This window comes from Nyctereutes procyonoides, unplaced genomic scaffold (assembly GCF_905146905.1).
Source record: "Nyctereutes procyonoides isolate TBG_1078 unplaced genomic scaffold, NYPRO_anot_genome, whole genome shotgun sequence".
In the NCBI taxonomy this organism is placed as follows: domain Eukaryota; kingdom Metazoa; phylum Chordata; class Mammalia; order Carnivora; family Canidae; genus Nyctereutes; species Nyctereutes procyonoides.
In genome coordinates, this window is record NW_026575034.1 from 14,458,314 (window position 1) to 14,484,956 (window position 26,643).

The 26,643-nt window shown below is 49.2% G+C and overlaps 1 protein-coding gene across 1 annotated transcript in view; it reads right to left on the reverse strand.

Annotated features, from left to right (window-relative positions):
* The window catches only part of BMAL1 (basic helix-loop-helix ARNT like 1), a 101,068-nt gene that overhangs the window by 44,990 nt on the left and 29,435 nt on the right, over positions 1-26,643 (reverse strand). The window contains 1 exon segment of the mRNA XM_055317675.1: positions 24,424-24,496. The gene's annotated coding sequence lies outside the window, so the exon portion shown is untranslated.

The following is a 26,643-nucleotide window of genomic DNA, read 5'->3' on the forward strand; positions in this document are numbered from 1 at the left end:
CCTCCTAGCCTCAGGGGTTAGTTCCAGCCCCAATTTTCAGACATGGACACCACATTTCAGGAGGTTAGGTCCTTGCTCAGGGCCCCATTTTTGGTAACAACAGAATTTGATTCTCTCCAGTCTTTTTTCTATTGGTTCAAGCTGCTTTCCCTCCAGGTCTTGGGGCCCATACCTTGGGGTCCCCTCACTTTGCTACTTAAATCTTTAGGAAATAGTACCTAGGGTGTAGGCTGTCTGAGAAGCAATGAGCAAAAAGAAAGATGGTTCAACCCCAGCTTCTCGGCCCTTGTGGTTGAGCCGGTGTGTGGCCGGTGCCCTGGGGTTCCTGAGCACAGGAAGCCAACTCTTGATGAAGTCATATGCTCCCGGGAGAGGCCAGCCTGACCTGCCAGGGGTCAGGCCAGGACACCCAACGTGACCGCAGGGACTTCTCCGCCCCGGAAGGCCCAGGCCTCCGCCGTCCGCCCCACACTCCACAGGGTGGCAGGCAGCCAAGGGGCTGGAGCTCACACGGCAAAGGCAGGAAAGGCCAGGCAGTAAACGAGGGCTTGATCACCAAACCTTGAGGTGTCAGGTGTGGGGAACGCTCCAGAACAGTCACTGCAGCTTCACGACATGTCTGCCTCTGCTTAATTAAGCTCCAAATCATCCCTCTAAGAAGACAGTGTTATTTCCACCTTACAGAAGAGGAAACCAAGACCGCAAGTGACCGGCACCTAGTTACACAGCTGGCAAGGGGCAGGGCCCAGTTCTCCCACCCAGGCCAGACCGGCTGCGACCCCCTCCCTCTCCTGCACCTTGCAAAACCCTTCCTGATTTATGCATTGCAAACCAATGCGTATTTGGCACCTTACCATCCAGCTGTGGAGGGCAGGTGGGCATCGTGCCCCTCCAACCCATCAGTTACGACTGACAACTGGATCAGGTACTGGAAGAGGTGGTCCCATCTGGCAGTCCTCAGGCACCTTTCTCTTTCAGCTTTCTGGCCACAAAACCATGACTAAGCCCTTTAAACAAGGAACCCGTTGCATCAGACTTCATATTCAGGAAAAGAAAATACACACAGCCCATATTTGTCACCCTGATCTAAATGCACCCCACAGGGCCCAGCAGAGCTTGATGAACCCATTTGTTGATGACAGTGCACAGGCCTCTGCCCCGCAGTCCAGTGTGCGCAAGCAATCTCTGAGGAGGTTTCGCAGAAAAGGGTTCACCTCGGGCTCTGGTCAAATGATTTTTTTGCAAAATAAGTCAAAGGAGGGCCAGCCCCAGTCTCTAATGCATCCACATCTCTGCTCTGCCACTTACTTGCCTGACTCTGGACAAGATCTAATCTCTGTTCCTCGGTTTCCCCATTAGCAAAAGGAGGATACTGACGGTCCCCACCTCACAGAGTGGCTGTAGGCAGTAATAAAGACATCGACCTAAGAGCTTAGAACAGTGCCTGGCACACAGTGTGCCCTCGCGTTGCCCTACCACTGAAATTAACATTGACTGTCACATCTGAGCAAGAGTGGTGGACGGCCCTAGAGGACACAAACCCTAGCAAGGGAGATAAGGGGTTGGCAAGGGGAGAGGAAGGGGTCCATGAGCGCTACGTCCGAACCTCAAAAGTAGAACCCAGCTGTGCCCGCGGACCTTTGTTCTGTGTTGCTACAAAGGGCTGACCTAGGTCAATGAGGAAACGGTGCCAAGTGGCAGATCTGGATTGGAATAAAGAAGGATTTTTGGACAGGCAGACATATCCACAAACAGGGAGCAGGACACCTGGTGCGTGGGTCCCTGGGGGGCTAGGGACCTGCCTGCCTGTCACGGACAGTACACATGGGGTTTTCCTGCACAGGAGAATGACCAGGGGAAATGATCTCTGATGGCCCTTCCCACTGGACCATTCTATCACTCTGATAACAAGCAAGTGCTGATAGCCAGGGTGTGGCCAATCAGCCTGAAGGAAGGAGGAGAAGACTTTGGACTATCTCAATGCACACAACCTTCAGGACTTTCACTTCATTCTCAGCACAGCAGCAGGGGTGGTGGTGGTGGTGGCTATGACCAGCAATGGCTCCATGGAATTCAAAGCGTTTCCCAAGCACCTGCTGGGTGCCTAGCAAAGTAATTTCGAGAAAGAGTAAGATGACAGAGCTGTGCCAACAAGCTATCAATGTTTTCTCAGAGAATTTAAAGACCGCATCAATGACCAAAGCCACTGTTATTTGGGGCACAGGATACAAGTCATCAGCAAGGTCTGGGGGGCAGGAAGACGAGCGGGGTTGTTGGTCCAGGTCACAGGCAGCTTCCCAGCCATCTCTCTGGCAAGGTTTCAGTGTTCTTCCCCACTGAAACTTGTACCGACACAACCCCCTGACCTGGGTGTACTTGGTGCTCCGGGCAGACCCCACACAGAAGGAGATGCTGGGACACAGGGGAATGGCCAGGAGCCGGGAACGAGAGAGGACGGGGCTGATCTGCTCGTTGAAAACTGATTCAGGAAGTATCCTCCATCATGAAATATTATCAGCTTTGTCAACTCTAAAACTTAAACAAAATATATTTTTAAAAGTAGAAACCATTTTGTCATGGAAAGATTATCAGACTGTATAAAAACTCTGACAGAAATCCAAGAAAAAAATTGAAGATGCTAAGACTAAAGCTCATCAGCTATTTCCCAGGTATTTCCCATACGGTTGTTACTGCTAATTCATATGTTCCCAGCTCTGAGGACTCAAAAGCAGGTCAGCAGCTGGAGGCATCAAAAGATTAAGGAAAAACAATTTACGAAGATGACACCGGAGACATCCTATGTACTGACTTCAATTCTTTGCACCTCCTGGAAATGTCTGCAGATATTTCTGAGAATCCGTGTCTGGAGTGGTTAGGGACTTACTGAGCAGGAAGATAGTCTCCTCTCAGAGAGAAGGTACTCGATCCTCCACAGGCCCCAGCCTGAGTAACTCAGGCCCCCGAGCCCCTGGTCTGCCCAGAACGGCCCTCATTCCTCTCTCCCTGCCATGAGCCTCCTCTGCCTGGTGGGCTCCTGTCCCAGCAGGGCGCTGTCCCCCACCCCCTGGTTGGCCGGCTGTCTGCAGCTAACCCCCACTGCTGCTTCCTCCCTGTCATCTCTCCTCCCTGCTCGCTCCTCTCCAGGCTGACTACTACAGCCTTAATTTAGGCCCCGGGCACCCCCCCCGCCCCCCCGCTCCTGGCCTACTCACATCCTCTAAAACCACTGGCCTCCAGCACTGCCAAGAGGTGACTTTTCCAGAAGCTTCCACAGTCCATCCTTCCTCATAAAGGTTTCTCTCATGCCCTCTGCCTCCTCCCAGCCACAAAAAGAGAACTAACCCCCAGGGTGCACTCTAGCCAGACACTGAGCAGGGCCAGTAGCCCAGGGCAAGACAGGGACAGGTTTCCGGCTCACCTGCCAGCTCGAGTCCATGGATATTAGGCGCCCAGAGTGCTGCACAAAGAAGGTTTGGTAGGGTCGGAAAGAAGCCACCAGGAGCAGTACCTGGGAGCCCGAGGACTGGGAAGAACTGTGCTCGTGCGGCCCGCCTGCCATCCCAGCCCGGGGCAGAGCCTTCTGCAGCACTCCGGACCACCTGTCCCTGGCCTGTGCCCCAGCCTTGCACTCCCTGCGGTATTTGCATGAAATCTCCTCAATGGTCCACTTTCAGGGCTCCTCCCAAAGTGTCATACCTACCTTTCCCGGCACCACCACACCACCCTAATTCTCTTCCCTTGATACTCAGCAAACGGCTGCACCTACTTCCCTTAGAAAGGGACGAGTTAGGGACACCATAAGGTCCCTATGGCATCCCTAACACTCTTCCAAGTGGGTCAGAGAGCAGCTGATTTTACCTCTGCCTTAGTGTCCCAATATACAGATTCCCAAATCCCGCCTCACCATGCCCTCCACTCGTCTAGCCGGCTATTGTACTCACACAACCCTGTCTACTTCAGCATATGGTGGCCCCTGGACTGTCTTCATGTCTGTCTAAGACTGTGAGCCCTGCAGGATAGAAATCAGATCTGTCTGGTTCCCTGGCTCTGAGCCTGGCATAGAGAGGACACTGTTAGGGAAAAGCAGGGAGCCCCAGCCCAGCCCCAGCCCCGCTGTGCCATGACTTGCTGCGGGGCCCTAGGAAAGCTACTCCCCTCTCTGGGCCTCAGCCTCCCCACCTGGACAGGGATGTACTTGAGCTAGAGGATCCCTGAAGTCTTGTCCAGCTCGGAGACGCTCCGAGAACGCAGGCCAAAAAAGCACTGGATTTGTGCCTTTTGTGATGATGTGGGTAATAATCACTGAGCGAGATACCGCAGGAGTGGCCCAGATCCACCATTGCGAGGAGTGAACTCCCTCACGCGGATACCGAGTGCTAGGGGATGTGTGCTTGTATAGCTAAGGAGAATGGACAATGAGGAGTGATTTTATCTCCCTTTGAGAACATAAGCACACTCTTCTATATTTGTACATACCATCTCCTAATTTAGACAGTGTAGAACTTTTTCTGATCAGCACTCACTTGCCAATAATTTCGCTCTACATCTAAATGAAGAATAGGAGTCATATAAGTTCACAGATTGAATGGATGGCTGATTTACAAAGCCCTTAAAATGTGGCTGCAGGCCGACGCTGGCAACCCCATAATTAGATATGGCATGCTCTGCGATGATGTATTTTTTACTGTTTTTTAATAACTCAGTTCTCCTTCTGGGATGAGGGGAAAAATGGAATTTGTTAAAAATAAATCGAGATTTAGTGGCTTTTCAGCCTTCTGCTGCTTGTTGCTCACAATATTCTATAAATAAAAGAAGCCCTGCCCTATAGTGCACTGTAAACACCCACAGACACTCAGAGCCAAATTCTTCCAATTATGACCCTCTGCCAGTTGCCAAGCTACTGCAAGGACCCACTTGAAAGGCGGCCATCTAGGCCATCTCCTGATTAAGCCGCCCGGCAGCAAGGAGGAAGGCCTGCTGCTTTGGCACCATATCTAGTCTGAAATAATTGTTCCATTTTCTTGAAATTAAGCCCTTTCCTTGTGATCGAATTACAATTCAGAGGTAGATGAAAAACGAACCACCTGTCTGTCCGTCTCTCTGCCCGGGTCATGTGTGCATCGAAGATCTGGGCTGTCACATGTTGGACTTAAATCAGGTGGCAGAAGTGCCTTCACAACAGTGTCTTTAGCTGCACCGAGCAAATCAAGGTCAAATAAAAGTAGGTCAGCTCTGAACATGACAGGTGAGTCACAGGCAGCCTGCCCTTCTGCTCAGCAGCTTTCCTCGCTAATCAGTTCGGGCCCCTCTTGTTCAATGGAGCAGACTGAGATGGTCCTTTAAGAATCACTATTCCACCCCGGGAGGGACAGGGACAGGGATGATGCGGTCGGTATCCGGTATCGGGTGTCAGGCTGACTGCACGGTGGTTCAAATGCCACCGCACAAGTGGAGACTGCCCGGCGGCGGCCGTGTGGCCCCAGCCAGCCCTTAAAACACTGCGTGCAGAGGATCAGGCGATTGCCGTGTGCCACAGTCTCACTGAGAGAGAAATCACTTCCAGTTCCTTAGAAACCGGAATGCTCAAAGCGGCACTGGAGCAAAATGGGCTCCGGCTAGAAACTAATCACCCTCCTTCTTCAGTGTCAGCTCCACTGGGTGAGCACAAGGCCCTGTGCTACAGTTCCAGCCCCAGAAGCTCGCGCTCTGAATGCCGAGCCACTTAGAGAACAAATGCCACCCCAAAGAGAACGGGTATGTGCTCTGTGGTCAGATTTTCCAAACTCAAAACTGAGGCCTATCCTTAAAGGGGCAGGATGTTCAATGCCGGAAAGCCTGGGACTTGGGGGTGGGGTCACAAAGCATGAAGTCTCATCAGAGAGGGCTCCTCTGGGTGAGCATGTGGGGCTCAGTCGGTTAAGCGTCTGACTCTTGATTTTGTTTTTTGTTTTTTTTTTAATTTTTTTTTATTTTAATTTATGATAGTCGCACAGAGAGAGAGAGAGAGGCAGAGACACAGGCAGAGGGAGAAGCAGGCTCCATGCACCGGGAGCCCGACGTGGGATTCGATCCCGGGTCTCCAGGATCGCGCCCTGGACCAAAGGCAGGTGCTAAACCGCTGCACCACCCAGGGATCCCTGACTCTTGATTTTGGCTCAGGCTGTGATCTCAGATCTCAGAGCTGTGAGATGGAGCTCCCCACACCAGGCTGCACGCTCAGCAGAGAGTCTGTTGGAGATTCTCTCTCTCCCTCTGCCTTTCTCCTCCTCTAAAATCAATCTTCAAAAAAAAAAATAATATTAATAAAATAAAATGGCCCTTACTGTGACTCACCCACCACCTGTGGGTTCTCATTTCTTAATGTCTGAAATGGTCTCCTTTCTTTGTGTCTCCTCAGATTAGAACGTGAGCATCAGGAGAGTCTTGTTCTTGAGTATTTCCAGAGCAACTAGAATGGTCACTGGCTCATAGGTGCTCAATATTCACTGAGTAAACGAATCCACACCTAGCCTCTGGAAGAGCAGCCTATGCACCCTCGATGCTCACAGCAATCTGATGAGGTGAAATCATTACCTCTTCTGTAACAATGAGAAAATCGAGGCTCAGAGAGGGTGCATGTTTTTCCCAGGGCTGCACATCTAATGAGTTCATGGAGCTGGAATTCCAAACCAGGCGTGAAAAGTTCTAATCCTGGCTTTGAAGTGAGCATCTGTTGCTTTTATAATTTAGAAAAAGCAAAGGAGAAAAACTTTAGCGGAAAAACTACGTATCAGAAAGAGCTTTACGTCAAATGATCTAATACATGACAGATTTGGTTCCTATGTCCCCAAACATCAGCCCCCCTTCTATCTGCAGAGGGCATCGGCACCACAACCCCACAACCAGAGTGGGAGGAAGGGTCCTGGGGCCCCCATTATGGAAGGTTCATTCCTGTCTTTCTGTGGAGCTCTGAAGGCCAGGTTGGGGAGGGGGAGCTGTTGGCAGTGGCACCCATGACTCCTATCACTTATTCCATAATTTGCTGCAAAGTTTCCAAGCAGAGGCCTACGAGCAAGTTATAAGATTGTATTGTAGAGTGCTTGGCATGTGCCTTCCCCCATACTCGTGCCTTGAAAATTGGAATAAAAACATAAAAAGGAAAGGAAGCATACTTTGAAAGACTGAAATTTCAAAAATCGTATTGAAAAGTAGAGATTTATATTTCCCTGAATTTCGAACACTGAACCATGCTGAAGGTAGGCAGATGCACCTTTATAATCTGTATATCACAATAAAGTTCCTGTTAGTCTGATATTTGGGGCCAAAAACTCCTCCCCAGGCTGTCTACTCGATGCAGGCTACGTACGGCTTGAATTGATGTACAAACCAGCAGGTCAGTCTCGTCAAAATGGCCAGCTAATTCTAGTGTGTAGATACACTTCTCAAAAACGGGAAAGAAATGAAAAGGGCAAGTAGTATCAATAAAACAGGCTTTCCCAAATGCTACCAGGATGGCCTAACAGCCTGTGAATACAAGCATCCTACAGAAACAGAGAGCCCTTCCTGATTGTGAACGAGGGGTGATAGGACAACAGAAGAGCTAATAACCTTTTGGATCTGAATTTCTTTTTTTTTTTTTAAAGATTTTATTTATTTATTCATGACAGAGAGAGAGAGAGAGAGAGAGAGAGAGAGAGGCAGAGACACAGGCAGAGGGAGAAGCAGGTTCCATGCAGGGAGCCTGATGTGGGACTTAATCTCGGGTCTCCAGGATCAGGCCCTGGGCCGAAGGCAGGCGCTAAACTGCTGAGCCACCCAGGGATCCCAGGATCTGAATTTCTCAGCTAGAATTCCTGAGTGGGCTTCAGGGCAAATGTCTCATGAATAAGGTTGGTCTTGTGAGAAACTGTCATATACATTTTTTGGAGAGAGGCTCCGTGAGTCACCAGAGTCACAAAGTGATCTGTGACCCCTTAAGGTAGGGACACCCATAAGCCCCTTCTGCTGCCACTCCTGTTTTCTTGGGACAATCCTATGACATAAGCAATGACATGGGAAGCCCCCCTGGCTTGCAGAGCAGACAAGATGACATGGACAATCAGGGAAAATTGTCTAAGCTCTTGCCTGAACGGCCCAGCTACTGGGACTGCTCAAGTGAGTGACTGAAATGAAGTCATTTTCTGGAAGGGACTGAGGAATGGCTGAGCTTTAGCTTGAGCCCAGGGCCCAGGCACAACCAGAAAAGACCAAGAGAGCAATGGACACAAAGTCTTAGGGAATATGAACTTGGAAGCAACAGCATGGGACAGGAGACAGGACAAGGGCCTGGCAGCCAGGCAGGGCTACATTCATTCCTGACCCCATCCGCGTACTAGTCACGTAGCCTTGAGACAGGGATGATGACGATGGTGGTCATGGTGGGATGATGACGACAATGGTGACGACCATGACAATGAGACACAGATTATCTACGATAAGCTATTACCTTCTGATGGCACAAAGCCTAGCATATAGCAGGCAAATGCTTACATGCTTGTGAAATAACACGTCTACTTTTCACAGTGACACATGATTTTTGTGTCACTAGATTTTTTTTTGAAGATTTTATTTATTTATTCATGAGAGTCACACACAGAGAGAAGCAGAGGCACAGGCAGAGGGAGAGGCAGCCTCCTTGCAAGGAGCCTGATGAGGGACTCAATCCCGGGACCCCAGGATCATGACCTGAGCCAAAGGCAGACGCTCAACCACTGAGCTACCCAGGAGCCCCTGACCCCTCTCTAGATTATCTGTGTTTTCTAGATGTGGGGAAACGAAGGTTAAAAAGGTTACATAGCATGCCCAAGGTCCACAGTTAGTGGGGATTCAAATCTGAGTCTGTTAGACTCTAAGCCCATGCTCTTCACGCCTAAGCTCCACTGCACTGCCAAGTCTCAGCTTCCTCATCTGTAAAAAGGTTAATAATACTCACCCTGGCAGGGTGGGAAGGGTGAGACAGAAAGCATGTGAAGTGTTTAGCACAGTACCTGGCACCCAGGAACTCTATAGTGTAGCTATTAATGTAATGGAATGGAATGGCATCTGGACCTTTGGAAGAGAGACGGAGGGTGGGAGGTGGGCATCTGGCTGTACAGATGGTACAGCATTTCACTTCACGGGGCTCGACAAACAGGATTAGGAACTTTGGACCACGGCTTAAGAGCCTGGGATGGCATCATCTCAGTTAGGAACAAAGAGGGGACACCTCGGCAAGACGGACAGGCATGTATTCGCTCAGTGATGAAAGGCTCCCCTTTGAAAGTTGGAGAGGATTGGGGACTTCTGGAAGAAGGAATAATTCAAGTTCCAAAAGAAAGTTTTCAAGAGGCGGTACCAAACAGCATGGCTATTCCTGGGCTACGGATGTATGCCCACTGACAAGCCGACTCTCCGCTGCCCCAGGGAGAAGAGTCCCTGTGTGTGTTTGTGGTAAGGGAGACGCCGAACCCCCAAGGTACTGGTAAACCCCATCCGGAACACAGGCAGAGGAGGGGCATTCTAAAAAAAGGAGAGAATTTGTTAGAGCAAGTCTCCTTGGAAGTTAAACAGGAGGAAATGTACCCACTGCAAGAAAGAACCAAAGACCTAGTGTGGCCTGTAGTGTGCAAGAGCAGAAAAGGGCCCGTGTGCAGGAGGAAGCATGAGCCTCACTGATGCCACCACCCTGACCGCACTCCTACTCTGCAGAGTCACTCCTCCGAGAGCCATCAGCACTGCAGAGAATGTGCATCCCAGAGCTGACATTTGCCTGGGGAAAAAAAATGTCACGCAGGATTGCCAGCCTGCCGCCCCCCCCCAACCCCCCCCCCCAGAGCCGCTTAGCCCCTGCATTTCTAATAGAGGAAGTGCTCCACCGAGTTATCCCGATAGGAACCAAAGACACACACCCTGTCATCGGTCCCCTCCCCGCCATGCCCGCGGCCCTACACAGGACTCAGCATCAATTTCCTGGACCATTTTAACTGCTTCTAACTAGTTCTGCTGCCTCCTCCTACAGTCCAGCCCCCACATTGCCACCAGCTGGCTTTCTAAAATAAAAGTGCTGACCACGTCACTCACCTCCTGAAAGATGTCTACTAGATTTGCACTGCCTACGGAATAAACGCCAAAGTCTTAACTTGCATTAATTCATTCATTCTTTTCCTCGCCAATCGAATGTGTGATATTCACCTCCCGGGTGCCAGGCTCTGTTTTAGGTCCTGGAGATAGAGTGGTGAATGAGACAGGTGAGGCAAGCAGCCGTCCTCATGGATTTACATTCTAGTAGGGTAAGCCAAGCAGTAAAGAAGACAAATAAATAGATCGTATGAAGTCAGCTAGTGATGAGTGCTAGTGGAGACAAAGCAAAGTAAGAGGACCGAGTGATAGGGTAAGGAGGACAGTGCATTTCGAGTCCTTGCACACAGTGACTAGATGTCTATTCCTCTTTGCGCCCCATCTTATTTGAACAGACACCAGAATGGAATGAAGGTCAGCCGGGCAGGGATGTAGGGGAAGACTGATTCAGGTAGAGAACAGTAAGTGCAAAGGCCCTGAGGCGAGAAAAAGGAACAGCAAGAAAGATACAGTGGCTGGGATGGAGGGAGCAAAGCAAAGAGTACTAGGAGATGAGACCAGAGAAGCAGGAGGGGCTGGCAGGCCATGGAAAGCAGTTCAAATTCTATTCCAAGGATGCTGGGAAGCCATCGGAGACTTTTGGCAGGGAAATGACACGATCTGATTTACTTTTAAAAGGTCACTCTGCCTGTTTCTGTGGAAGACTGACAGCAGTGGGGACGGAGCAGAAACGGAGACCGGCTGTGAGATGGGGGGACATCTGGACGAGGGTAGGGAGATGTGGTGGCTTTCAAGATACACTCCGAGGGAACAGCTGTCATGAACTGCAAGCAGACGACGTGAGACGCCAGGGAAGGAGCAAGACGATGATGCCTACATGTTGGGCCTGCGTAACCAGGGAAATGGTTCTGCCTCATAAGATGGGGAAGAGGGGGGAGGAGCAGGGTTATATGTTTTCCTTTTTTTCTTTTCAAGAGAAAAATATCAAGACTTGTATTTAGTTATCTTAGGTCTAGGATGCCCATTAAACGTCAGAGTGGGGATGCTGAGTGGGCAGTGGGTATGTGGGTTGGGGCTCAGGAGAAAGGTCCAAGGTCTTCATTGTACCAATGACCACTGGGTCCTCCACCTCCGGACAGCCACCCAGGCGTCACCTCCTCCAGGCTCTGGCTGCTGCTCTGTGGCTCCTCCTGCCTAGAATGCTCTCTCCTCACTTCTGCAGTGTAGGCTCCTACTCGTCTCTTGAGACTTGCTCAAGAGGCACCTCTTGTTTAAAGGCCCCTCCTGAGTGCCTAGGGGAGAGCCCCTCAGCCCTCCCTTCCCCTGCGGTGCCCTGTCACATGCCCCAATAGCCTCTATTGTCACCTCTATTTGCACCTTTCCTCCTCATGAGCATCTTGAGGGCAGTGACCAGAAGACTATTCCTCCCTGCACCCCACCTCCTACCATAAGGCCAGGGCACGGCAAACATTTGCTAAATGAACAGAGATGCCCTCTCTGTAAAGAGGCCCAAAAGAAACGACATGCGTGCCAACTGACACACACGGCAGCCGCTGTCTGTGAGGGGTAAAGGGGGAAATAGGTATTGCCCCTGCAGCGCTAGCGGTAGAATGGTATCCACCTTCGAGGAGTTTCTTAACGATACAAAAGAGCCTCAAGAAATCTAAGAGCTGGGGCACCTGGGTGGCTCAGTGGTTGAGTGTCTGCCTTCAGCTCAGGGCGTGATCCCAGGGTCCTGGGATCGAGTCCCACGTTGGACTCCCTGCGTGGAGCCTGCTTCTCCCTATGCCTGTGTCTCTGCCTCTCTCTGTGTCTCTCATGAATAAATAAATAAAAATCTTAAAAAAAAAAAAAGAAATCTAAGAGCTGAGTATCTCAGGATGTCGCACGGTGTACTGAACACCATACCTGAGAAACGTGTCTCGGGTCTCCCTGCAGAAACACCCAGCGAGTCCCAAACCAAAGCACTGAGGAGTCCGAGACAGAAGGAAGGAAACCGCCCTAGTCTACGTGGCCTCCTGCACTCCTGAGAGTGAGCCTGGAAGCAGGTCCTACTTTTACAGAAATAGATGGGTATCAGAGACATTGGGTGATCCGCCCAAGGTCACAGAGCTCGGCTGTACAGGAGCTGGGAGCCACACTCAGGTCTTCCCGAAAGCAATGCCTGCGTTCCTTCCAGCACATGCCCCAGCCTCCCCCTGTCATACCAGGTCACAGGGCTGCCGGGATCCTTAGGGACCCCCTAAGCCCCAGAGCGTGCCGAGGAAATGAAACTCTGGAGAGGGGCTGTGATGCGCCCATGGCCACTGAGGAGTCCCCAGCAGAACGGAGGCTGGAATCCCAGCCCCCGACTCCTGGGCCGGGCTCTGGGGGCGCGGCACCTGTCACCCATGTCTCGCAGCGCAGAGCCAGAGCCAGAGCCAGAGTTTTAACAGTCTAATCTCTCTGCTTACAGGTGCCCTAGAGGTAACAGCGAGGGGGATGGGAAATCGTGTTTTGTATCAGTGATTCCCGCTGCGTGATTCTGGGACCTCACGGACAGGTGAGACGCTAAGTGAGGAGCGCTGTCCCCACATCAGTAGGGTTACATGACCAGCTGTGGGACGTGAACAGACCACCGTGTGGCAGCTCTCTCATTCCTTTGGACAAACATTTGCTGCCCACTTACTGTGTGTAAGACACTGAACAAAGCAGTGGAGGCCACGAGGAAAGAGGCCCGGAGGTGAACCGTGACTCCCCGACTAGTGGAATAATCAGCATATTAACCTCCCTAAGCCTCCTTTTCTTCATCGGTAAAGAAGAGTCCCTGTTTTCACAAAGTTGGTTCTGGCCACTAACTGGGATGACACATGCCCCTGGTATACAGAAGTGACGCAGTAAGCATCAAATGGCTGATACTCTTTTCATTGCTGAGAAAGCAAAAGAGCTTACTCATACTGTAGGAAAAAAAAAAGGATGGAAAAAGGTAGCTACACCAGAGCTCTTGTAAAAACTTAGCAGAGTGAAGCAGCTAGCATCAATCCTCTGAGGGTTTGCCAAGGCACCGAGAAATTCTTTTTGAGAAATTCTGAGGGGCTGAATATCTTCAGGCAGGGTGGGGAGAAAGTATGGCAGAATGAGAGGAAAAAGGAAAAGAGAGAGGATGAAACTGAATATATCAGTGCGTTGGTAAGGGTCAATGAAATTAACATAGTCACAAAATAATGTGACTTGATTGCTAATGAATAGAGTGTGCTGTTCATTACCTACAGCCTCATCTTCTCCATCCAGCTCCTATTCAATCTGCAATACCCTACTGGCTCGAGGACTTCTTCTACTTCACTCCAGGTTAACTAATCTCTGCTCTATTAATTGATTCTTAGCAACATACACGTTACATCGTCTCTGCTTGTTGGGCTTCCCCTACTGAATAGGGAGCTCCTGAGAGGACACATTGTGCATGATTCACCTTGGTGGCCTTCCTCTGACCCCAGGATCCCCAGCCAGCAGCCAACAGCCTGGAGCATCCCCGGAGGAGACCCTTCTCTCTATAGCAAGAAAATGAACCAGGACTCACATTTATAAGTGTGCATTCTGTGCTGAACATTTGAGGGGCCACCTTTTAGATCTTAATTCATGTATTGCTGAGGCTCAGGGAGGTCAGGTCAACAGCCAAAGTTTCATACCACTAGTGAAAGTGATGAGACCAGGTTTTGATCCTGGATCCCCTGTTTTCACTAGACCAGCCCACCTGCATGGGTCTAATGAAGCTGAGGGCATCCTGGAAGGATGAGTGGTCTGGTCATCGAATCTCCCTGCAGGCTCATCAGTGAGGTTAGAGTTAAGGAGCTCTGGCCAACACATCGTAACCTGTTAGCAAAAGCCAGACACCAGGTCAGAGAGGCAGAGAAGAAGCCTCCAGAGAAGACGGAATTCAAAATTTCACCTGCAGTTAGCAGGTGGTAAGTCGACCATCTCCCCGACCCATCCTGTCTAAGGGGAAGAATACACATTCTGGGTCAGTGGTTCTCAACTGCAATGTGAACAGTTAAATCCCCTGGTCGAGAATTCACAGATCTTTCCCAATTGCTGGGGAAACCTTCGAGAACACAACTATCAGCATTAGCACTCCTAGGAGAAGGCTGTGGACATAAGTGACCACAGGAAGTCTGGGAATGTCACTTCCTTTTCCTTTCTCTACCTCCAGCTCAGTAAAGGAAACTTGCATGATGTGCTGTAGGTAAAAAGCTATGTCTCAGCCTCACAGAGGTCTGACTCCACTGCATTTGGAGTCAGAAGACCTGTGTCCAAGGCACTGTTCCTTCCTTACCAGCTGTGCAACACTCAATACGTCAGATCTTCTTTGGGCCTAAGTGTCCCGAGATATAAATAGGGGAAGAGGGGAATGCCTGCTTTCCAGAGAGGTTATAGGGAGGGATGCTATGAGATAATACATGTGGGAAGAATCTGCCCATGTAAAAAGGTGTTCAGATGTAAAGAAGGGGTGAGGGGTGCTGGGGACCTCAGGTCCCTCACTACCTCACCTGCTGCCTCCCCCTCCCCAAGTCTCCTGGGCCTAAGGCTTGGCACTACCTGCTGCAGCTCATTTGAATGCAGACCCAGCTTCTATACTGAGGGCTCTAGGGAAAAATACAAGCAGCCCTGATAGAGTCCTGGAAAAGGAAGCTGTGATTTGGCTGTTAGTCTTCCAAAGGCTACCTGGCACAACTACAATCCTTAACTAAGTTTTATTATTTTTTAAAGATATTTTATTTGCAAGAGAAAGAGAGAGAGAGAGAATGAGCAGTGAGGAGGAGCAGAGGGAGAGAGAGACTCACTCCCCACTGAGCAGGGAGCCAGATATGGGGCTCGATTCCAGGACCCTGACACCTGAGCCAAAGACAGATGCTTAACTCATTGAGCCACCCAGGGGCCCTTTTAAATAAGTATTTAATAATTAAATTGGCTACAACAGTTGAGAAACAGTTTTGTCATCACATACGATGATAATCATCACCAAAATCAAAATATAACAGTCATTTAATTAAACCTATATACTAAGACAAATGTGTCATTTTGATGTCATATGTATGACTTTTTAAAGTTTACTTTCCTTATATGTGTTTAGACAAAAAAAAGCTAGATTATTAAAGCCATAATTGGATACTCTTGGGAGGAGCATGAGTTGGTACAGCCTTTTGGGAGGGCAATTAGGCAATATGGATTCAAATTTTAAGTGTAAAATATTTAAGCCATAAGTCCCGCTTCTTGCTATCTATACCACAGAAAATCTCATGTAAAAGTTCATAAGCATGCACAATGGCTACAGCAGCAGTGGTTGCAATGGCAAAAGATTGAGACCTGGGTGTCCAACAGTACAGGAATGATTAAATAAACTTGAAATGTATCCATACCATGGAAAACAGCGGTCATATTATTTTTGTACATTTACCTGTACATATCAACTTGAAAAGACGACCATAATTATTGACAGTTGGCCATTGAAAGGAAAGTCACAGGACAGAACGAATAGAGAAATTTCATTTTTACAAAACAAAAGTAAAAATGAGTATATTGGGGATAAGGGCAAAGGAGGGAGGAGGTACACAAGCAAGTTAAAAGGTCCAGGACTGTACCCAACAAAGTCTCAAAAGTGCCTATCTTTGGAGAAGGTTGGAGGTGGGGAAGTCATGAGGACTTTCTTCCTTTAGTGAATGCACTTCAGTGTTGTCTGAATTTGTTACAAGCATATACTCTTTCATGATGCCAAAAGCAAAAACTAGATCTGAAAAGTCACAAAATAATGATTTTTAAAATTTCAGTATTTGCAAGGCATCTCTTAAAGTGACCACCACGGGATGTGACACCTCCTCTCCCATCTCCGTCTCCGTATGTGGCCACCAGTCCAGGGCTTGCCCAAGAGATCACAGATGGGGATGATCTCCGGGACTGAGATCTCAGACCCTCTCCAATTTGCAAAAGAAATCTGCCAAATTACAACTATTTCAACAAGATGGCTAATAAAAAGGACTAAGTGCCTTGTTCAAATTTACAACATCATAACTTGCTGAATTCAAGTTCACTCGTCTTCAACCTTGCTTAAATAGGGGCAATCAAAATTTATATCCTGCATTGTCCAACATTTTATGTTGACTTAGTAAGCCTTGCTGAAGAGTTCTTAACAACTGCTAATGAGGAAATTCCATGGGGAGGAGAGAAGGTGACTCTCCTAAATCCAAAAGAGCCTCAATGAAACACTATCGCCACTTGGATTCTCATAAAAATGTCAACTTATGGGGTGAAATGACCTTCCCATCTATGGGCAAAGTTGCTCATGAAGAGAACTCTAAATTGATGCAGTGTCTGAGAGGTGCCAGTTTCATTTAGCAGAGACTGCCCGCTCAGTTACCTGTGGGCCCTGTAAAGGTGCAACAGCTGGGCAGGAGGGACAGGTCCCCCCAGGACCGCCACTCTTCAGCACTGCCATGAGGGAAGATGGACCCAATGCTGTCAGACCTGCAGGTTCTCATGCAGAGCCAGAAATCCAGATTTCTAGATACCATCTACCACCTTTCAGATGCTAGCCACTAACTGTAGTTTTAGAATATTGTGAGCGCTGAACCAAATACATCTGCAGGCCAGATGTGGCCCGTGAGTCAAGTTTTCAACCTCTGCCTGAAAGTATCTACATTTTCTTAATGGGTAATTTTTGTTCAATTTTATTTTCAGGAGGACGGCAGGAGGCAGGGAAATAATATGGGATGAGAGTCAAGCAGTTGATACTAAGAATATATTCCTACGTACTTGACAAACAAGGGTAGTGGTCCCTAACAAAACGGGAAGAAATTGTTGAAATTGACTCGCCTCTACCAGGCATAAAACCCTCGAGAGTGAGGATTTCCCATGATCCAGAGCGAATTTCCACAATTTGCTATCAATGAATCGACAAGAACTTACTCCACTACTACGTATTAACCGTTCATCATAAGACATTTAAAATAACAACAGCAAGCACAGAAATGCTCCTCAGTGCCGGATGCTACTCAGGCATTTGGCACCCGGCAGCACCAGTGTGGGTCACACAGGCTCTGGGCAAGATTCCAGGAAAGGCCTAACACATCTCCCTCCGAAACGAAAACCAAAAACAACCCGGAATGTAGACGTATCATAAAATTGTGCTCAGTCGTTTTTTTCCCCAAAGCCCAAACAATAAGATATATTTGTGCTACTAACAGTATCTGCATGTAATCTGCAATCCACAAAGTGCCTTTCTTATATCCTATCTCACTCCTCGGGGCCTTTACTGCACTGTAGACCTTGTATCCTGTCTCAAGTCCTCTCACGGTTGTTATTAAAGACAAGACTCTTAAAGAACCAAATACATCCACATTTTCTTAATGGGTAATTTTTGTTCAATTTTATTTTCAGAAGGATGGCAGGAGGCAGGGAACCACAGTAACAGAGCACAGAGCCGTGGCGGCTTCCACGTGCCAGGGCTGAGTACATTTTCATTTCACCCTCACAAGAACCTCATGGAGGGGGTGACCATCCTCACCACCCCATTTTACAGGTGAGGGAACCGAGGCCTGCAGAACTTGGGTGGGTGGTCCGAGTCATACCACTAGCAGGCACAGAGCTGACATTCAGAATTGGGTCTGCCCCCAGGGCCTGGGGCCAGCACGCCAGTCCCCTTCCAAGGTGGAGTCTGTGCTTTCAGCCCAAGTCAGTTTGCTGCTGGCAAATTTAGCTAAGGTGTGGCCAACGTCCTCCCGCTGCTCCTCCCCCATGCCCACTTTCCCCACTTGGTCAGAAGCCATTTTTTTTTTAATTTTTATTTTTCCCACTCAAAACCAAGGTGAGTCACTCGGAGCTCAGCCAGCCAGCCCCGGAGGGCCCCGGAGGCCCGGTGAGGTGCCCCTGGGGGACTGGCCTCCCTGCTGCCAGCCTAACCTAAGCTGGGTAGCCCAGCCTGCTGGGGTGTAGATGGGGCTTGCAGGGTACTGCTTTCTGAATGGGGTCTGGGAAGCGGTGCTGATGGTCACAACAGCCCTGTGAAATGGTCACTGAGGTACCAAGGGGGGGTCGGGGGGTGGCAGGGGAGGTGCCTGCAGCTTGGGAGCGGGGGAAATAGTTATGTAGCTAGTGGCTATGAAATGTTGCTTATGCAAGGCCCCACATCAGACCCCCTGAGAGAGGGAGACACGGTCTCTAATGTGCACGGGATAAATTACGCGAATAAAAACACGGAGCAAGAGCACACACACCCCTTTACGCACATACGCTCGCCGGCCCAGCACACACATGCAAACGTGCACCGTGGAGCAGCTGCTCCTAAGGTAGCGGCTTCTGTCCTCCCTCACCTGCTTCTGTGGGTCCCTCAGCCTGACTCTGCAAGGTGCTGCCCTGCCATAGATGCCACACTGCGGCCGGTCCCCAGGGGCTCCGCAAGGACCAAGGCAGCAGGCACACAGGTCACGACAGCCCTTGGTGCGCATAGCCGTGCTCAGAGTGCGTGCAGGCCCAGAGGAGCGGAGGAAGGTGCTGGCTCCACGCTGGGGGAGGAAAGGGGTCCGCTTGCCTGCGAGGGCAAGGGGGGCTGCAAGCCGGAGAGAGGGACCAAGGCACTGGGCCTCAGGGTCTGAGAGGAAGGGACCCTGCGGAGGCCCAGGTGCCTCCTCCGCGCAGCAGCGGCTCCGACACAGAAACAGAGGAGGGTAGAGGCCAAAACATGCCGACAGGGGGCCCAGGCACATTTTATGCCTTTTAAAAAATATATATATATTTATTTATTCATGAGAGATGCGGAGACACAGGCAGAGGGAGAAGCAGGCTCCATGCAGGGAGCCTGACGTGGTACTTGATCCCAGGACTCCAGGATCACACCCTGGGCTGAAGGCAGATGCTAAACCTCTGAGCCACCCAGGGATTCCCACGTTTTATGCCTTAATGGTGATGGTGATGGTAGGACCCAGGTCTCTATCAGGGAGGTTGGGGGAGACCTCCCAGGAGGAGGCAAGTCAGGGGTAATGGGCACAGAGGAGGCAAGCCAGAAGGCAAATACACCCATGCAGCAGGAACAGCTTCTGGAAACGTTCCTGAAAGGGAGAGCAGCATCCTAAGTCTTTCTAGGCGAGAACAGCAGCTCTGGGTGCCTCCTGGAGCACGCTGGCCTACAGGACACCTCTGTGGTTAAGAATGGCTCCTTCCTCTAGGAAGCCTTCCCAGATTACTGTGAGGCCCCCTGAAAAAACTGCATTCTCAGGACAGTTTCCCAGCTCTGCAGCAGAACTAGGAAATGGAGAAGGTGCAACAAGCATTGAGCTCACGGCCCCAAAGGGAAACATGAGCACATATACTGGTGACTGCCCAGGTGCATGGTGCCAGCTCCCGTGGGGGCTACAGACACCGCCCTGGCCTCTTGGGTCAGAGCCCCTTCCTGTCTGCCACCTCACAGTGTTCACCCAGGACTCGAGGTTCCAAGGCAGGTAAAGAAGCCCTTGGGCATCTCCACAAAGGACCACTAGCTGTCCTCATCCCCTACCCAGAAGAGCATTCTCAGCTAGGGGAGAATGGGGGAGAAAAGCCGTCAGCACTTAGCAAGAATCATTATTTTGGCTAATGTAGGAAGTGTGGGACTCACCCAGGATGTAGCTGGGTAGACCTGACTCCTGAGAATTCCTTGATAGACTCTTTTTTTTTTTAAAGATTTCATTTATTTATTCATGAGAGATACACAGAGAGAGAGGGAGGCAGAGACACAGGCAGGGGAGAAGCAGGCTCCATGCAGGAAGCCCGATGTGGGACTTGATCCTGGGACTCCAGGATCACGCCCTGAGCTGAAGGCAGACGCTCAACCACTGAGCCACCCAGGCATCCCAATGGATTCTTTTTCATTTTGAATTGCTATTCCTATTCCATCAACAACAGGAGCTTTGTTTTTTTTTTAAAGTCCAGGGCAAAGACTATAGGGCAGTTAACATTCCTGAGGCCTCAGTATGCCAGGAGACACGACAGGTCGCCACAAACCCAAACCCACAGCAAATGCATCATGCGCTCAAACCTGAGGGGAGGGGTGGCCCTGCCGAATGCAATGGCCAATGAACCTTCAATTCCAAATACATTTGATCACATTATAAATCTGTTATTTGGCTGCACAAACAGACTTGACCATCCCTATTCCTTCAACAAACACTTCCTGAGCCAGGTGTGCTGTTCTGGCACCGAGAATCCAGAGACAGTGTGTGTGCATTTGTGTGTGTGCCCGCACATGCGCACATGTGCAGTCCCCACCCTTAAGGAGTGTGGTTTACTGAGCATAACAAGTAGTAAATCAACAGTTATGCTGATAAGTGCTTTGGGAGAGAGAAATGCAGGGTAGTCTGGAAGGCGGGAGGAAGGTCACGTCCAGGTCACAGAGAGGAGCAGGGTGGGAAGGAAAGTGTTCAGAAGAGTGGAAACCTGTCCTGAGCCACTGAAATGGGAACCAGGGGGTGGGTCATTCCCAGGAGGGCCCAGCAGTGATGGCTGTCAGGAGGCTGGGCTGAAGTTAGAAATCCAGGTTAGGGAAAGAGTGAAACAAGGAATGTGGCCAAAGGCCCGATCATGAAAGACCACAGGCCTGCCAAAGGGGCTTAGGATTTATCCCAAAAGTAACGAGGAGCCCTTGGGGAGTTTTAAACAGAAGAAAGCCATGATCAGATGCGGGAGTTATAAACATCATGCTGATAAGGAGTGTGGGGGTGGAATGAGGCAGGACAAAAATGGACACAGGAAGACCAATTAGGAGGCTGTTGAAAGAAATCCAAATGATGAGTCCTAAGGGAAGGAGCGGGGAAGGAAGAGAAGGGAGTGGACAAATCAGAAGATGTCCTCTTCAGTAGGACGCTGTGACTGACAGAACGTGACAGGTGAGGGAAAGGACAGAGCCAGGGACGCCTTGTGCAGGAGACTGCAGGGGCAGGCAAGGCAGGAGACATGGGGAGACAGAAGCAACTGGGAGCAGGTCCTAGGCCGGCTCTGCAGTTCCTGGGTGACTGCCGGGAGGAGGCGGGCAGTGCAGGGGCTCACCCAAGCACAGTCCTTGCGGGGATGAGAAGGGACCAAGGAAAGGCGTATTCAGGGTAAGGACAAAGGAAAGAGAAGTGGCAAAGCAGGCTGCGGAGGCGAGGTCTCTGAGGCTGGAGGAGAACCAGGAGAGGCAGGCCGGGTAAAGAAACCGCGTACCTACCAGGGAGGGGAAGGGAGCACTCTGCGGGCCACAGACACGGGACCCAGAGAGGACGTCCGCACTGCTGGGAGCCTTTAGTTAGCTGTTAGCAACCGTGGCCCAGCAAAAGAATGAAGAAGCGTAGACAGTGCAGCTGACGTGTGTAGAGCCCCCAAAGAGAATTAGTATGACTTCGCCCCCAACAACCCCTTTCATCTGGCTTCATTCCTTGGTGGGGCTTTCCCCATGACCCTGATTAAACTAGGCCCCATCACCCTCCACCCCCCTCCCTCACTTTATTTTTCTTCAGAGCATTATCATGCCTGCCTGACCTTACATTATACATCTCACATATTTATTGTCTCCCCTACTGAAATTTCCTCATGAGGACAGCGAATTTGTCCTGTGTCAGCTCCACAGTCACAGTGTCAAGAGTAGCACCTGGCACACAGAGGTGAAGCACCTTGTCCAAACCTTTCTAGCTCATTAGAAACAACGAATATTTACTGAGTACATCCTCCATGGTAAGACCATGCTAGAAGCCGAGGGACTGGTGGTAAACAAGACAAGATAGGACCCTGCTCTTGGAGCTTAAAGTTGGAGGTAAGCAGAGAGAAATACCAAATATTTCAACAAAAAGTAGACGATAATTGCCATTGTGCTAGGACTGGGATCTGATGGTCATGACTTCCAGTGCTATTTCCTTTCCAAACCCAAGATTGTCACCTTCTCCAACTAATGGAAAATTTTACCTGGGGAAAACAGTTAAAGTATTTGAGGTTTGGTCTTGTTTCTTCCAGAGAGATCCCACGCTTCCTCCACCCTTTCAACAGACTCATAAAAAGTAGAAACACCCGCTAGAGGCTCTGAATATTTAACCTGTACAGCTCAATCTGTCTCTAGTCCTTCTACATGCGTAGGAGGAGATATCCCAGACTTAGGTGAGAGAAAACAGGGTGCAGTATCAATCAGGGGTCAGATCTAGGTTCCAATCACTTATGACCTTGGGCAGGTTACTCAACCTCTTTATGATAGGATTTCCTCACTGCTGAAGTGGGAATACTAATTCCCCGTGTTGGAGGTTGTTGCAGAGATGACATAAAATGACACCTACAGAGCACCCAGCACCGTGCCTGGTACATAGTGAGGGTTCAATAAATGGTGGCCCTAACCAGTTATACCTGTTGCTTTTATGAGCAGATCTCAAACAGCTATATTCACACAAATCAAGCCAAAAACAACGCAGAATTCAGACTGAAGAATGTATACTGAAAATACTCAGAGCACAAATTGACATCTGGTTGGATGACCTGAGGAATTATCTCGAAGTCCCATATGTGGGAAGATTCAGCAGTAAGAAGCCTCATTTCAGTTTCTTGCTCTCTACCTTCTTTTCTCCCTCAATTTAGGCAAATGCAACCATTTCCCCAACAAATCACATCTTGTCTTATGGCAAGAGTCCAGACATGGGCTGGATTCCGTGGTACAAGTTGTGGCAGAGCCAGGAGCACCACACCTTAAAAGGAACATAAGAACACAATCACAAGCCCAATGTACACACAAACCCCCAAACAAAGCTTGGCTCTGGAGAAGGAAATGAGAACTGGTCGCAGCATGCTGTGCCTGCCTCAAAGCCAAAGAAAAGGTAACTGTGACATGCAAATGTCCAAACTGCATGTGTATCTCCCTTCTTTTACCACCCAAACTTTCTCTGAGTGGTCCATTTCACTAATGTTTCTGATTCTTGATCCCTCATTTATGTCCATCCCTGTGCGGCCTGGGGCCCTCATCCTTATACTCCTCTTGTGGCATCACGTTCCTGTGACCAACTGGTCACCAATTCAGCAGCCTTCCTTCAAGTCCCTTATCCATAGTCTCTGCTGTCCTTCTCTTCCCTTCATGGGACTCTCCCCTCCTCCACCTTGGGTTCTCTTCCCTTCATCTTCCACCCAGAGCTATGCACACTCCCCAAGGCACAGCTCTCTGTTCATCCTGGGGAGAACTTATTTCATCCTGTGGCTTCCCTTTGGCATCTCTGGGACCAAACCTTCTCAGTTCAGGCTTCAGCCCTGCATTTCCAATTGTCTCCTGGACATTTCTTGTGGTTGACCCATGGTCATCCCAAATTTAGTGTAAAACCAGATGCATCAAGCATCAACCCCTCTCTGTCTCCAGTCTCCACATTTGTTGATGGTACCACTGAGAACTATCAAACTTTCATTTTCTTTGGCTCCTGTCTTTAAAGTCTAAAAAGACTATAAATCTTATGGTTTACCCTTTGCAATGTCTCTTCTCTTGGTCCTTTGCTCCCATATTAACCACTGTTAACCACACAATGTCACACGTGCATTGGGGCTCCTTGGAACATGCCTCCTTGTCTAGCTATCAGATGAAAGGTCTCAGCATATCATTTTTGCCATTTCACTTCTTTGCCCAAAATAACCTCAATGGCTTGCCACTGCCTCCAGGACAAAGTCCAAGTGCCTTAGCCTGACATTCAGGGTCTAGAGAAGGAGTCTGCAAACTGGAGCCTACAGACCAAATCCTATCTACCACCTGTTCTTGTAAATAAAGCTTTTCTGGGATCCAGCCACACCCATTCATTCATGGATTATCTGTGGCTGCTTTCATGCTACAACAGCAGAGCTGAGTAGCTGTGACAGAGACCACATGGCCTATGAAGCCAAAAATATTTACCACCTGACCCTTTACAGGAAAAGTTTGCTGACCCTGGTCTAAAATAATCATATCCTGCCAAAGTTCTTGCCATGACTCCTCTGGATGACGCTCTTGCTCCTGTGCGTCTGCTGCTGAGCCCACTTTCTTTGTATCTTACACCCAACTTCTCAAGCCCAAGAAGCTTATTTCACTCCTCTCTGGATTTTTCCTACAAAACACAGTCAAAGCCCCAGCCCTCCATGAGGCCAGCTGTGTCCATCCCCTCTGCCCCTGGATGTCCCTCTTCTGGCCTCCCTCTCTGCATCTTTCACAGAAACAGTGAAGTTTACTTCTCTCGTGGGTCCTTTCCACCTATACTACGGCTTCTCTAGAGTCTAGGCTTCGTAACCTCCACAGAGCTGTGCCAGCGATAACTTCCTTGCCATTCATTCCAAATACTGATCCTCAATAGCATAATTTGGTAAGAAGGCATCAAACAAACTTACCAGTGAAGGCCTAGGATTCCACATTTGAAAACTTAACTTTGGATCCGAAAGTGTGTACTCTAACCAGCACCACCTAAAAGCCAACGAAATAAGAGTTTAGCCTTAAGACAGAATACTTACACATGGTCTTTACATTTACAACGCCCAGTAAGTTTTGATTTACCATCCTCTCAGGATGCCCATTGCTATTACTTTGCCTAGAAAATCCTGCTCATCTTTCAAATCCCGGCAAGCCAGGCACCTCCTCCTCTCAGTTCCCATGGAACTCTGGTGAGACATTTATGGTAACACGTTACACATGGGAACATAATTTCTTATTTAGGAATGGGGGGGGGTCACTAGAGTATAGGCTTTTCAAGAGAAGAGACCTATTAAAGTTACCCCTTTTCTTATTCCAAGAACACTGTATTTAGGCAGTCCTCAAGAAGTATTGGTAAAATGGGTAGAAAAATAACTTAGTTCCTTAACACATGTTGAAAATTCTGCTAGGCCACAATTTTCCCTAGACAAATACATGCCTCAATCCCACTGCTTTTAATAAGCAATGGTTTAACAGGAAGGATTAATGAGATTAATCTGCTAAATGCACACCTTTGGAATGGCACTCCCCTGGGCAGAGAGCCTTCAGAGGCTCCCAGAATCTAAAAAGCAAGCCCAACTCCGTGAGCAGGCTGCCAGGCCTGCACCAACCGGCTCAGTCCGAGTCCACAGCCTCAGCTCACATGGCCTCCCCCACTGACCTCACAACCCAGACAAACACAGCTAATAGCAGGTCCCTTCCCTCTCTGCATTCCCTCCAGCTGGATGTGTTTTTCCCCTTCTTCTCTTATTTCCTATTGAAATGCCATCCATTTCCAACATTGTATCCCAGATCAAGTTCATGATGGGGCCATCAAGTTTTTTTCTCCTCTGATGGTAAAATGCACATGACATAAAATTTATTATCGTAACCATTTTCAGGTATACAGCTCAGTGGTATTACGTACATTCATGCTGTTGTGTAACCGTCACCACCATTCATCTCCAGAACTCTTTTCCACGAAACTGAAACTCTATACCCATGAAACAATGAACTCCACTCTCTCCCTTCCCCGCCACAAGTCTCTGAAACCCAGTAAGTTTTTGTGGAATGCATAAATGATGAATGAAGACATGAATGAATGTGACCTCAACCTTCCCCACAAAAGCCAGAAGTGCTGTCCCCCTTCTACTAGACTCCCACTGCACGGTCTTCATCTTCCTTGAGTTATTTCAATCTTAAATGATCTGTTTTGCATAACTGTATTCTTCTGTGGAGGAAACTGACTTATTTGAAAGGTTAAGCTTGGGTCTAAAAGCCTGCCATTGGTCAGTCCTCCATGTTGCCAGATCCAATGAGCAAGTCTCGGACCTTGTCTCACAGTCTTTGATACTCATACACCATTCCCTCTTGTTTGAGGACTCTTTTCACTTGGCTTCCAGGTTAGCACTCTTGGTTTTCCACCCACTTCATTAGCTTTTCTTTCCCTTTGCTGGTTCTTCCTTATCTCCCCACCTCTTAATGTCAGAGGGCCCCAGGGCTCAGGCCTTGTTCTCATCTCTTCTCTGTATACCCTCAGTCACCCTTGCCTCCCACGCCGGTGGTCTCACCTAGTGTCTGGGATTCATATGTCATTTGTATGCTGAGGATGCTCAGATTTCTCTCCAAGCCTGGAACTCTCCTCTCAATTCAAAGGCTAGTAGAATATATCCAACTGCCTGCTTCAAGTAAGATGCCAAGTAGACAGGAGCTCTGCGTAAGTCACGTTCAATGTGTCAAACTGAACATGTCCAGTGAGGAGCCCTGGCCTTCTCCCAGGCCTGCTCCTCCAAGCCGTCCTCATCTCAGCTTAAGACAATGCTCTTCCAGTCACCCAGGCCCAAAAGTTTAGAGTCATTCTCATCTCGTCTCTCTTACTCCATAGTCCAATCCTTGCAACATTGGTTTGTGCTTCAAAATATGGCCAATTCTCACTCCCTCCACCATTGCCAACATAGATAATTGCAATGGCCTCCTAACAGGTATGCCCGCTTTGGCTCCTCGTGTCACTCCTCCCTCCATCCATGGTCTAGTCCTGGTTCAGGAGGGAATTGGTCACAACATAAGTCAGAACAGGTAATTTCTTTGCTTAAAATCCTGAAAAGCCTTCCTAGCAAGGGCAATACCAAAGGGATGAATGTTTCTAAAGTAGACCTGCAGGC